The following is a 13,690-nucleotide window of genomic DNA, read 5'->3' on the forward strand; positions in this document are numbered from 1 at the left end:
AAACCCTTTCATTCCTTCATAACTGGGTTGATGGGTCTGTTTCATGCCTGTGATTAAAACAAAACATGAAGGGGGTCTGTAACGTGTTCTGTTTACCTGCGGGATCTGGTGAGAGCCAGTGGTCTCCTTTGTGCTTGCTTGCCAATGTTCATCTCGAGTACTGCAGTCTGCTGAACACACTTCTGTCCACGTAACTAGTGTGCCAGCGCTGGGGCGGGGGGTGAGTGGGGAGGATGGTTGGAGAGTAGGATGAGGTAGCCAGAAACAATCATTTGTCTTACCTTGCCTGCTACAGTGAAATTCAATTCTATAGCATGTTAGCTCTACAAAGGGAAAATACAACCCCACCTGAGCTGCCCCCAATTGGTCTCAGGTTGACCACTCTAGCACAAAACCCATGCATTTTGTTAAAAAGAGCAGAAACATGCTTCTCTAGGACTGCAGGAGTATTTGACCATCTAAAAACTGCAGACACCCTGGCCGGCTAAAGGCATGCTGTCTCGGCAACCACAGTTGAAGTACTCGCTATCCCCCCCCCTCCAAACCAGTTTTTTGTTCAAGATTTTCCAACGAAGCGTGCACACCAGCAACATGAGAAAAGGTAACAAATGGCCTGATTTAGATTTTGGTGGATGGGTTACACTGTCACAAACCTGACGGATATCCTGTCCACCGTACTACAAGTGCCACTGGATATAATGCACTTGTAATACAATGGACGGGACATCGGTTACGTTTGTGAGGGAGTAACCCATCCGCCAAACTCTAAACCAAGCCCAAAGTCAGCAGCTTTACATCTGTATTATTGCCGTTCTCCTTCCACAAGTGACCTACACCTATTCCTGGGAAAGCCTGTGGAACCATTTTCCTGCTAGCCCCGTATTACAAATGCATTATATCCAGTGGCACTTGTAGTACGGATATTGGTCACCCCTACCGGTCTGCAAAAGGAGCTAGCCTCCACAGGAAGCAAGCCAAGGCCCAGCTGACTAGGAGAAATTAGTTTCTGGGTTTCAGCATCGTGATTTTAGGTATCCTCTCTTTTTTCTCAAGTGACTTTAACCATTTTATGGTGATCTATTTTATTCCTCAGCGCCCCCAAATACACACAACCACTCACTCATCCATACATTCATTGAGATACCTAATCAATCACATACAGTCAGTCATGCACCCACTGAGTCATCCATACAGTCACTCATACACCCACGTATTCACCAATACAACTTGGTGGACATATATATATATATATATACATACATACATACATACATACATATACACACATTTTTTTCTTTCTTTTAAATTAATTAATTTATTTAACACTCAAACCTTTTTTTAAACACTCACAGCCACTGGATTATGTCATCACTGATATCATCAGTGATGTCATTTGAGATGTCATGAGTGACGTCACTGATCATGTCATGAGTGATGTAATATGTGAGGTCATAAGCAGTGCATTGCGGGCGCGCGAGTTATAGTTAACTCCGCTAACTATAACAGCTGAATTTCTCTGGTTTTGTACGAGTAAAATGTCAGCCTAAATCTAACGTCCCTGAAACCTTTGTTTTTTTCAGTGATTTATTATTTTTTTAAACAGATTTTATTCATCAAATGACCCACATAACGCAGGGCTCTGTACCCAGGAGACCTCTACAAAATCAATAGATATCATGACTTTTTTTTAAAGAAAAAGACATGTAGCAAGGATACAGGAGTGCAATGCAGATGGGGGGAAAAAAATGAAAATAAATAAATAAATACCTTTTTTCGAACCCCCCCCCCCCCCCCGAGTACCCCCCCCCACTCCCTCCTGTTGCACTAACAATCTCTTAAGCACTTTAAGAACAAGGCCTTGCAGCACACCCTCCGCCCCCACCCACTTATATATACAATCAAGTACCATTTGCACCCATGGGGTAACAGCAAACTGGAAAGGGGGGGGATCCCCTTCCACAATCGGCCCCAGCATCACCCCTCGATAATCTGCCCAACGCTTCCAAATTTTATAATGTTTCTGTGGGCAACCTCTGTCTGTGAAAATAGGGCGTTCCAATCCCATAAAAAAGTCCGGGCCCCTCTTCCATACAGACCCCAATGGTGGGCCGGCGCATGCCAAGCCCTGGCGACATCGCTCTTTGCCAGTGTAAATCCCAACATCATAAGATGGCGTTTATAAATGTTACCCCCAATCCTTTCCATGGCGTGTAGTAATACCAACTTCGGTGACCTGGGCAGGTCCCAGCCTAACACCTCCGAAAGACAGGACATCACTCCTCTCCAAAACCGCGCCAGGGAAGGGCAAAGCCAGACCGTATGTATCAGGGTTCCTTCTTCCTGTTCACATCTAAGACATGTCGGGGAAGCCACCATGCCCGCCCTCCACAACCGGACCCTTGTAAAGTAGACCCTCTGGAGATATTTGAACTGGATAAGACGTACCGCTATCGCCGCCGCTCGTAGGGAGGCCAGAGCCTCCGTCCAGTCCTCCTCATCCAAAGAACCCAGGGCCTCCTGCCAAGTCTCTCTAAGCTTTTGCAGGATGAGGGAGCTGTGTGTCACTAATGTCTGGTAGATCTTGGAAATTTTGTGGTCCTGAAGATACACCATAAATATCTTGGTTTCCACCGGGCTGAATTCGGCGAGTGTCTCCAGACCCACTAGACTAGGAGAAAGGGCATGGCGAAATTGGAGGTATTTATAGAATTGGGACTTAGACATCTGAAAGTCGCGCTGCAGGTCCTGGAAAGACTTCAAGGTAGCCCCCCTCATGACATCTCCAAGGGTAGAGATGCCGACATTATCCTAACCCCGAAACCCCAATAAAGCAGCCAACTGTGGCAGGCGACCATTGTTCCACAGGAGGGTCTCCCGGGTCAGCGTGTTCCACCCTATCCGCCGCAATGCCAGCCGCCAGATCCGGAAAACCATCTGAGTCACCGACGGCAGAGCCCTGCGTGCCGGTGCAGAAGAACAAGTTACTTATCTTCGGTAACGATGTATCTGTAAGAAACATTAGTTAGTTAGATTCCTCACCTTAGAATATCCCCAGGCGTCAGGCTGGATCCGGAAAGATTTTTGTAGCAATACCCCTTGCGCGTCGCTAGGCGTCGTCTGCGGCTCCGCGTCCGTTGTTGGCGTCGTGCGCCGGAATGACGGAGTACTTAGACGCCGCCCTCGCGTGCTGACGTCAGTTCTTGTACATAGCTTTCCGCACCAGGGATGCTGAGCCATGCAAGAGACCGACACTGGTGCCAAAAAATCTAGGGTCCTGAAAGGGAGAACCTTAACCCTAGATGTCGGTTCGCAGAACGGGGAGGCTGGGTGGGTCGGTGAGGAATCTAACTAATGTTTCTTACTGATACATCGTTACCGATGGTAAGTAACTTGTTCATCTGAAAGAAACACATTAGATTCCTCACCTTAGAATACATACCCCAGCAATACCAACCCCGGTGGTGGGTCTGCGAACCAAGATCACACCAGAAAGTCCTGGAGAACAGAACGGCCAAAGTGGCCATCCCTCAGGACTTGGCTGTCCAGGCAGTAATGTCTCGCAAACGTGTGCAGCGAAGCCCATGTCGCCGCCTGACAGATGTCTTGCAAGGGGACTCCCCGTCCCAGTGCAGTCGTGGCCGCCGTGGCCCGAGTAGAATGGGCCCGTAGCCCAACAGGAGGAACCTTTTTCGCCAAAGAATAGCAGGTCTTAATACACAACACGACCCACCGAGAGATGGTCTTCTTGTGTACAGCTTTACCCTTCTTAGCCCCTACGTATCCAACAAAAAGTTGGTCGTCCACCCGGAACGGTCTTGTGCGGTCCAAATAAAAGGATAGCGCACGTTTTGGGTCCAGACGGTGGAGCCTCTCTTCATCTTTTGAAGGATGCGGAAGCGGAAAGAAGGTGGGCAGCGTGACAGATTGCCCAATGTGAAAGGGAGTCACGACTTTAGGCAGGAACGAAGGACGTGTCCGGAGGACAACTTTGTCCGGATGAACTGAAAGGAAGGGAGGCTTGGATGACAAAGCCTGGAGCTCACCCACCCGCCTAGCGGAGGTGATTGCTACCAAGAAAGCAGTTTTCAAAGTCAAAAGACGGATGGGACAGTTATGAAGGGGCTCAAAGGGAGCGCACATCAGAAAAGTGAGAACAAGGTTCAAGTCCCACTGAGGCATTACGAAAGGAACATGAGGGTACATATGAGTAATGCCCTTGAGAAAGCGTGAAACAGGGGACTTGAAAAGAGAAGGCTGATCAGGAAGCCGTAGGAAGGCAGAGATAGCAGCAAGATAACCTTTCAAGGTGCACAGAGCAGAGCCCTGCTGGGCTAAAGAAAGAAGAGGAGAACCTCAGAAAGAGGGGCAGAAAGGGGATCCACAGCCTTTGCTGTGCACCATGCCACAAATTTGTTCCACCGGCAGGCGTATACCGTCTTTGTGGAGGGACGCCTGGCTGCCAGAATGACATCAGAGACTTCAGGAGGCAGGTCAAATGGCATCAACTGCCGCCGCTCAATCTCCACGCATGTAGGTGGAGGCTGGACAGGTTCGGGTGGAGGACCGTCCCCTGCTGCTGCGACAGAAGATCCTCCTGAAGAGGCAGTCGTATCGGGGGATCGATGGACATACTGGAGTAGCTCGGGATACCAGTACCTTCGTGCCCAATCCGGAGCCACCAAGATGACTTGGGCCCGGTCGCGCCTGATCTTCTTCAGCACTCTGGGCAGAAGTGGTATAGGCGGAAAGGCGTACAACAGACCGCAACTCCACTCGCGACGAAAAGCGTCTCCGAGCAAGTGCCGACTTGGAAACTCCAACGCGCAGAACTGCTGACATTGCGCGTTCTCTTCGGTGGCGAATAGATCTAACCAAGGCTCTCCCCACTGCAGAAAGAGACCTTGCGCCACGTCCGAGTTCAGATGCCATTTGTGATCCATCATGCACCAGCGGCTGAGTTTGGCCGCTCTGGCGTTCAGAGAGCCCGCCAGATGTTGAACCACTAGGGTGATGCCCTGGTGTTCCAGCCATGTCCAGAGGCGCAGGGCCTCCTGACAAAGGGTCCACGACCCCACCCCGCCCTGTTTGTTGCAATACCACATGGCGGTGGTGTTGTCTGTGACCACCTGCACGACACTTCCCCGGACAGAGGGAAGGAAGGCTTTCAGTGCAAGTCGGATCGCCCTCAGCTCCAAAAGATTGATATGGAGCCGAGTCTCCGCCGGAGACCAGAGTCCTCTGATCTCCGCCTCTCCCATATGGCCCCCCCATCCCAGGAGGGACGCATCCGTCACTACCACGTGCTCCGGTTGGGGGAGGGAGAGGGATCTGCCGCTGACCCAATCGCGATTCGTGAGCCACCACTGCAGCTGGTTCGCAGTGCCCTCCGAGATCAAGACGTGGTCGAACAGGTTGCCTCAATGCTGGGCCCACTGAAACTTCAGGTCCCACTGCAGAGCCCGCATCCGCCATCTGGCGTGAGGTACTAACAGGATGCAGGCGGCCATCAGCCCCAGAAGCCGTAGCACCAACGGACCGAAATCCAGGACAGAGGCTGGAAGATGGGAATCAGGGCTCGAATGTCCAGGACCCGCTTTTCAGGCGGATAGACCCGGAACTGCGCCGAATCGAGAACCGCCCCTATGAAAAGGAGCTTTTGGGAGGGACTCAGGTGCGACTTCGGCACATTGATGGAGAACCCCAGCGAATGCAGGAGGTCTGCCGTAGGCTGGAGGTGGGAGACGACCTGCTGGGGCGAGCCCGCCTTCAACAGCCAGTCGTCGAGATAGGGGAAGACTGGGACCCCTGATCTGCGCAGATGAGCTGCGACCACCGCCATCACTTTCGTGAACTCCCGAGGGGCACTGGTGAGGCCGAAGGGGAGCACGGTGAACTGAAAGTGCTCCTGACCCACCGTGAATCGCAGGTAACGCCGGTGGCACAGCAGGACGGGGATGTGGAAATAAGCGTCCTGTAAGTCCAACGCTAACATACAGTCTCCAGGGTCTAGGGCAGCAAGAACCTGAGCCAAAGTTAGCATCTTGAACCGTTCCTTCCGGAGGAAGGCGTTCACGCTTATGAGATCCAAGATCGGGCGTAGGCCCCCTTTGCCCTTCTTGGGAACCAGAAAGTAGTGGGAATAGCAACCACGACCTACTTCTGGACCAGGAACGCGCTTGACGGCCTCTTTGGCCAAGAGGGCCGAAATCTTCTCCCGGAGAAGATGCAAATGATCCCGACATACGGTGGTTCTGCGGTGGCATGGCTGGAGGGGTCGTCTCGAAGGGGAGGGAGTAGCCCCTGCGGACGATTTGCAGCACCCACCTGTCCGAAGTGATGGAGCGCCAGTGGAGCAGGTGATGGCGAACTCTGCCCCCCACTGGCGTTGAATGGGCCTGAAAGCTCGGACTAGGAGGGCTTTGAGGCGGATGCTGCCGGAGTGGATGTGGACTGACCGGCATGTTGTCCTCCAGAACCGCCTCGGCGGAAACCACGTCCGCGTGCAGGTTGGTTCTGCGGCCGGTGGCTGGGCGGACGTGAGGAGGCGCACCTTCCTTGGCCACGAAAGGGGCGAAAGGCAGAAGTTTGCGGCTGCGGGGCCGAAAGACCCAAGGACTTGGCCGTGGCCCGGGAGTCCTTGAACCGGGCCAGCGCACTGTCCACCTTCTCGCCAAAAAGGCGAGTGACATCGAAGGGCATGTCCATGAGGGAGCTTTGGACATCCCCTGAAAACGACGTGGACCTCAGCCAGGCGTGACGCCGAAGCACCACCGTGGTGGAAATCGTCCGACCCAGCGAGTCCGTGGTGTCTAGTCCACATCTAATGGCGTGCCGTGCTGCATCTCGCCCGTTAGCAAGTGCTTGGGTGAGTCGCTCCCGGGCCTCCTCCGGGCACAAGGGCAGCACGTCCTCCACCGTATCCCACAGCGGTCCAAAAGGCAAGCGGTATTTAAAGACCGCAGTCCCAAACTCAGGGACGAGAACAGTTTCTTGCCAAACTGCTCCAACCTCTTGGATTCCCTATCCGGAGGAGCGGACGGGAAGGAGGATTGAGAGGTTGAGGCCTGGATAACCAGGCTCTCGGGGGTGGGGGAGGAATGTGGGGTCGCCAGGAGCTGGGCGGTGGCGCCGGGCAACGTTCCTGTGGAGGGCTTGGACCAAGTGCCCTGGAGAACGTCAATGAGGGCCTCATTAAACTGCAGCAGAGGCTCAGTGGAGCTTGCTGTCGGTTGAAGGACCTCGGTGAGGACGTTAGTCCTCACAGCCACAGCAGGCAACTCGAGCCCTAGGGCTTCGGCCGCCTTGCGCAGCACCACAGAAAAGGCTGCACCTTCCTCCGAGGCCACAGTCGGAGGAGAGATGAATCCAGCGTCTGGAGAGGTATCCAAACCGCTGGCGTCCCCAAATTCCTCTGCCCAGTCCTGAGACAATTGGGCCTGTTCGGCCAGAGGGTCCTGAGACCCCTCCCAGTCGCCCTCATCATCAGATTCCTGGTAGACAGGAGGAATGGTCGGAGCCGGACGGTGGATGAAGCGGTCACCCATCGGCGCCGGTAACGGGTCCGGAATAGGGCTAAACTGATGCTCGACGCCGTGCGGGGACGGCGTCGGGGGCGGAACCGGTGTCGGCGCCGGCGGAGGAGGCGTTGTGAGGTCGACCGGCGCCGGCAGAGATCCAGGCCTGGATCCCTCGGGGACCGACGGCGCCGGAGCCGCCGGCACGCGAGGTCGCCCAGTCAACCCTGCGGGGCCCGAAGGCGCGCCGGCAGGCGTCGACGGCGGAGCCAGAGTCCTCATGGCCGAGAGGAAGGCACTGACCTCCGCCGGAGTCGCATCAGTCCCAGTGACCGGAGGGTATGGGGACGAGCGCGGCTCCTGCGGCTCCGACGGAGCCGTGGGGGTGGAACCACCCGGACCCGCGACCGGCGAGGGGAGTCCGAAGAGCGAGCACGCCGCTTGGACTTCTTAGAATGTTTGGAGTGACGGGACTTACCCGAAGATCCCAACGAGCTCCGCGAACGGTCCTTGGACCTCCTCCTGGACCGGGACCGAGAGCGACGCGGAGCCAAGTGTCGAAGCTCGAGTAGCTTACGGGACCGCTCCCGCCTAGCCTTCGACGTCAAGGCCTGACAGTCGGGGCACGACTCCGCGTCATGGTCGGCACCCAGGCAGTACAGGCACCGGCGATGGTGATCCGTTACCGACATCAGTCGGTGACAGGCGTCACAATGCTTGAATCCAGGCATCCTACCGGCACCAGATGTCGAGTAACCAAAAGAGGTCAAAAAGTTATTCAAAAAGTGACTAGGGGTAAGCTCCTCCCGGATCGGCGCATACTGGCGCAGAAAAAAGAACTGACGTCAGCGCGCGAGGGCGGCGTCCAAGTACTCCGACGACGTCATTCCGGCGCACGCCGCCAACGACGGACGCGGAGCCGCAGACGACGCCTAGCGACGCGCAAGGGGTATTGCTACAAAAATCTTTCCGGATCCAGCCTGACGCCTGGGGATATTCTAAGGTGAGGAATCTAACTAACGAGTTTCTTTCAGATTATAGGATCGTGTGGAGAGAGATCTCCCATGAGGCGCCGCTCCACGGCATAAGCTGGATCGTCCCGACTCCCATACCACCACTCATTTAGGATCAGTAACTGTGAGGCCATATAATAGGACATGATATCTGAGGTCGCCAAGCCTCCGCAATACATAAGATAAGAAACATGTCCGCAAAGCGACTCACCGCACCACCTGACCACAAGAACTGCCCCAGTGCCGAATTCACCTGTCAAACCATCAGGGAAGGGGGGGGAAATTGGGTAGGGAGGATTCTACAACCGATACATTAAGCGAGGAAGCGCGAACATCTTAAATATGGCAGACCGACCATAAATGGACAGCGGCATGCGTGTCCAGGCCTTCAAATCCTCCCGGACGCGTTCCCAGACCGGAGCCAGGTTCCTCTCCCAAGCCACCGCGGGATATTCAGATAAGAATACCCCAAGATACTTCATACCATCAGTAACCACCGGGACCAACTCAGCCCAATTGCCTACGCCAGACTTGTTCCCAAGAAGCCATAACGTGGATTTGCTTGGAATCATATAGAGACCAGACTATTCTCCAAAGATCTGCATAATGCGCAGCAGTCGCGGATAGAGCACAATGCGGTCCGACAACCCATGATCCCACTCAAAGCCCATCACTTGCGCATCCATACACACCCAGGCAGCCAATGGTTCGACCACCAACGCAAAGAGATAAGGAGACAGCGGGCAACCCTGCCGGGTCCTGCGACCCAAAGAGAAAGTGGAGGAAAACGCGCCAGCCACCCGTAACGATGCAGTAAGAACAGTATATAGCAGAGACAGGTAGGACAGGAAGCGCGGGCCTAGATTGAGGCGGCGCAGCAGAGCAAAGAGGTATACCCAGCTAAGGGAGTCAAATGCCCGCTCCATATCCGCCAGTAGCAGCGCTGCTTGCTCGCACCGTCCCCGAACGGCCTCGACAGCCACTCGGGCGCGGGGTATATTGTGGCGGGTCGCCCGCTGGGGCATAAACCCAGATTGATCTGGGTGGACAAGCGTAGTGATATGGGCCTGCAGGCGGTTAGCTAACGCCAACATTTTCGCTTCTACATTGAGGAGCGAGATGGGGCGATAGGAGGCATGCCTATTCGGGAGTCTGCCTGGCTTATGGAATACCACAACTTCAGCATGTCTCCAGTCCCATGGAAGGCAATCCCACTCACGCGACTCCTCCACCACCCTAAGATAGTAGGCTCCTAACTGCAAAAAGAACTCGCAAGGGAAACCGTTGGGCCCCGGGGCCTTGCCCGAATTGAGGTCACCCAGGGCTGCGCCCAATTGCTCCTCCGTAGGCGGAAGATCCAGCTGCACGCTCACGTCATCCAGTTGAGCCAGAGGGAGAAGGTCGTCTAAAAACCAGCCAATCTCGTCCTCATGGAAACATTCTTTGGGGCATACAGGTCCGTAAAGTATGTAGAAAACCTTTTGGCTATCTCTAGGGAGTCTGTAAGGGGGGGGCCGTCCATCCGGGCCCATTACCCCAGGAAGGGGCTGAGAGTGGAACAATCCCTGACAAAGTATATGGAGCATCTTACTGGATTTATCCCCCATTGATATATTCAGCTGCGGGTGGCCAACCAAGCGAGACGAGCCTCATCCATAAGAAGGGCAGCATAATTCTGTTGCGTCTGTAATAACTGCTGTCTTACAAGATCCCCGCTCCGACTACGATGTTCGAGATCACCAATGTGTGTCTCCACTTGTAGCGGAGCCTCCCTCCGAGTCTTACGACCTGTCGCACAATAGGAAATGTCTACATCCAAGGTAGGCTTCATCGCCTCCCACAGAGGTTCAGCCTCCAAAACCGACCCCACATTAAGCGTCAGGTATTGATCCAGCGCCCTCTCAATGCACTCCCTATAATCTGTCTTCTGTAGATTCCACGTCGAGAGACGCCAGCGGAAGGGCCGTCCCGCCCAACCCATTCGAGAGTAATCGGCAGGTGATCTGATAGGCCTCTTGGAAGAATATCCGCCTACACCACCCGGGCTGCAAACTCGCGCGGGACAAACAGATAATCAATACAGGAGAAGGCGGTGTGTACCGCAGAAAGATAAGTGTAGCCCTGGGCCAAGCCATGCTTCCGGCGCCAGGGATCCACCCAATCCAGCCCAGACACCAGTGCGGAGAGTTTCGTGCTCTGGTGGACCACCACACCCTCCCTGGGTCTCCAGGGATCCAAGACCACATCTAGGACATCATTCCAGTCCCCCGTATCACGGACAGGCCATCCGACATATCCGCCCATAAGGCGCTCAACCAAGACCCAGGACAATGGAGGGGGGGGGGGGCATAGACACATCCCAACACCACTGGCTCCTCCCTGATTGTGCCCCGCAGAAACAAATAGCGACCCTGAGTGTCAACCCATGTCTTAATATGTGTATAAAGGACGCGGCGATGGATCAAGATCGCCATCCCCCGTGACCCCCATGTAAAGCCAGCATGAAACACCGGAGTAAAACCATATCTCTGGAAGCAGAGCGCCTTCGAGCCCATAAGATGTGTTTCTTGTAGAATAAGAATATCGACATGGGCCCTCTTAGTGTATTGAAGAATTGCCTGCTGCTTGATCTTATCCAGGGCACCTCTAACTTTCCAACTTACTACTCAGAGTCTCGAGGGAGACACGGGCCTTCTCAGGTGAACCCGCCATGAACAACCCCGAAGAAGAGGGGAGGTGCAGAAAAAGGCGTGTGGTGTGTGCCCAGTGATCTAGCAGTGTAGAAATGTAGTGCGACTTGAAAACAACAACAGAAACATAGCCCAACGCAGCACAACTAACCCCCCACCCTACACTTTAATAAGCATGAAGCATCTGTCGCGGTGGGTGACGCCTGCAGAACCCAACAGGGAGTCCCGGCACACCTCAGCCAATGGATCCCCAATGTACAGCCCAAAGTCAATGGGCAGCCCCTCTGCTGGAAGCCCAACAGAGAAGCCGGCCTTCGCATGAGCTCCTCCGATCCGGTCAACAGTATACGTGTCTTCAGGGGCCTAGAATTCTCCTCCAGCTCAGGAGCCTGAGGAGGCCTGCCGAGAGGCCGAGCCAGCCTGCGCAGAGACACTGCAGGAGCGAGACCGGCGATGGGATCTGGACCGCCTACGATCCTTAGGGTTCCGCTGAAACAGCTTACGAGCAGCCTCACTGGATGAAGTGTTAGAGTCTCGCCTAGGGGGTGAGTGAGGACGCAGTCGCACCGTCTCATCCGTCCATTGAAACACCTCCTCCGGCGTGTCAATGAAGTGGGTCTGGGAACGGTACACCACACGCAACCGGGTCGGATACAGCAAGGCATATGGAAGCTTGAGATCCCGAAGTCGTGCCTTAGCCGCCAGAAAGGACTGCCTTCGCTGTTGGACTAGCTTTGTGTAGTCAGGGAAGATCAAGATACATGTGTTTTCAAAAAGCAATGGTTCTTTGGCCCTGGCTTGTTTAAGTATAACATCCCGGTCATGATAGTTCAGCGGGCCCCAGGTGGTGAGTTTTGCATAAGGGCGCGATGAGCCCGCTCTATTACAATGCAGCGGGACAGGGACTCCGGGGGGAGCCAACCCTCTAGCCTCAAGCCCCCCTCACAGCTCTCCGGAAAGCCCACAAAGCGAAGGTTATTGCGCCGGTCCCGGCCCTCCGCGTCCTCCACACGTGCCGCCATGGTCCGCTGGGTCATCTCAAGGGTGGCTACCTTTTTCTGTAGGGCTGTAACGTCATCCTCTACCCCCGAAATCCGCGTTTCGGTCTCTGTAATGTGGGCCACTGCATTCCGCAATTCCTGGCGGAGGAGCATCACGTCTGACCCAACCGCCCCGATCTTGGCATCCAGGGCAGCGAGAGACTGTGTAATCGCGGCCATGAGCGCAGCATTGTCCGGCATCTCTGGGGCCGCTCCTTGACCTCCCAACATCGCCGCGATGGTCCCAGGGCCTGTGAACTTGTCCAGTGTACTCTGCTTAGCTGAACCACCCCACCCCCCGGCTTAGCGCGTGTCATTGTGTCCACCAGGGCCACCCTGCGCCCGACCACACGGCGTTGCGCCAAGCTGGCCAGCAGCCGTGGACCTCAGGACCACCGGCGTAGAAACACTAGGGGACTCGGGCCCAAGCACTGCAGATCTAAATCCACCGTGACCCGATATGGCCGCCAAATACGGGGTCTCAAAAGACCTCAAGGAGGAAGCCGGTGGGGCCCTTTAGAGAACGCACCCAACAGCACTAGGGAAGGACTATGACCGACTCAATTGGGAGAGGGAGGGGGGTATGCACTACACGCAGGCCACTGCCTTCACCCCAAGTTGTACTAATGGGCCGAGCCACTCACAATGGCCAGGTTCAGGCGGGCCCTCCCTTCCCCCACCAGGGGACCCTAGTTGTGTTCGCCGCTGCTCCACTGGGCTCCGGGCCAAACCAAGGCCAGTGGCACCACGTAGTCACCCTTCCGCCCGGCGAGGGCACCAGGAGAAATCACCACAACTTACAAAACACCGCCCCACCTCAACAGCAGCAGCCCGCAGCATGAGGGCATAGGCTCGGCCCCCAGCGCGGGGCAGTACCAGAGCCGGAGCCTGCAGATCACGCTCGGCGCTCACCGTGGCTCGATAAAGCCACTGGGCGTCGCACGCTCAATTTCTCCGCGGCCCAACTCAGGCCGCCAACATCCCAGAGCACGTGGGGGGGGGGCCCCGCCTCACACCACCAGCACTTAGAGGCCACGTCCTCCTCCTGATCCCCTCACCGTGCAATCGTTACTTGTGGGCGGCCCTTTCCAGCCCAGTCGATGCTCCGGAGCCCCACGATCGCTCTGCGCCACACACCAGCCGCTGCCACCAAAGATGGCGTCTCTCCGCTTCCTCCGGGCCATGCCCCAGGCCGTCTCAACCGCAGCATCTCCCGGCAGGATATATGGCCGAAAGGAGGATCGCTCTCGTCTCCCGAACACACCCCAGCTGGGACGCGATCAATTTTCCCCAAACGGAGTTGGAGGGAAGGATAAATGAAGGATAGTTGTGCAGGCTGGACGGAGCTCGCCTAGCACACGTCCACTATCTTGGCTGCTAAGCCTCCTTTTTCAGTGAATTTTGAAGGTTTTTTAAATGCCAATTCCTTACTT

The 13,690-nt window shown here is 55.3% G+C and overlaps 1 protein-coding gene across 6 annotated transcripts in view; it reads right to left on the minus strand.

The window, feature by feature from the left end:
- The window catches only part of LOC146871802 (STE20-related kinase adapter protein alpha-like), a 302,580-nt gene that overhangs the window by 184,665 nt on the left and 104,225 nt on the right, over window positions 1-13,690 (minus strand). The window lies entirely within an intron of this gene.

Source organism: Triturus cristatus, chromosome 1_1, assembly GCF_964204655.1.
Source record: "Triturus cristatus chromosome 1_1, aTriCri1.1, whole genome shotgun sequence".
NCBI classification, from domain to species: Eukaryota; Metazoa; Chordata; class Amphibia; order Caudata; family Salamandridae; genus Triturus; species Triturus cristatus.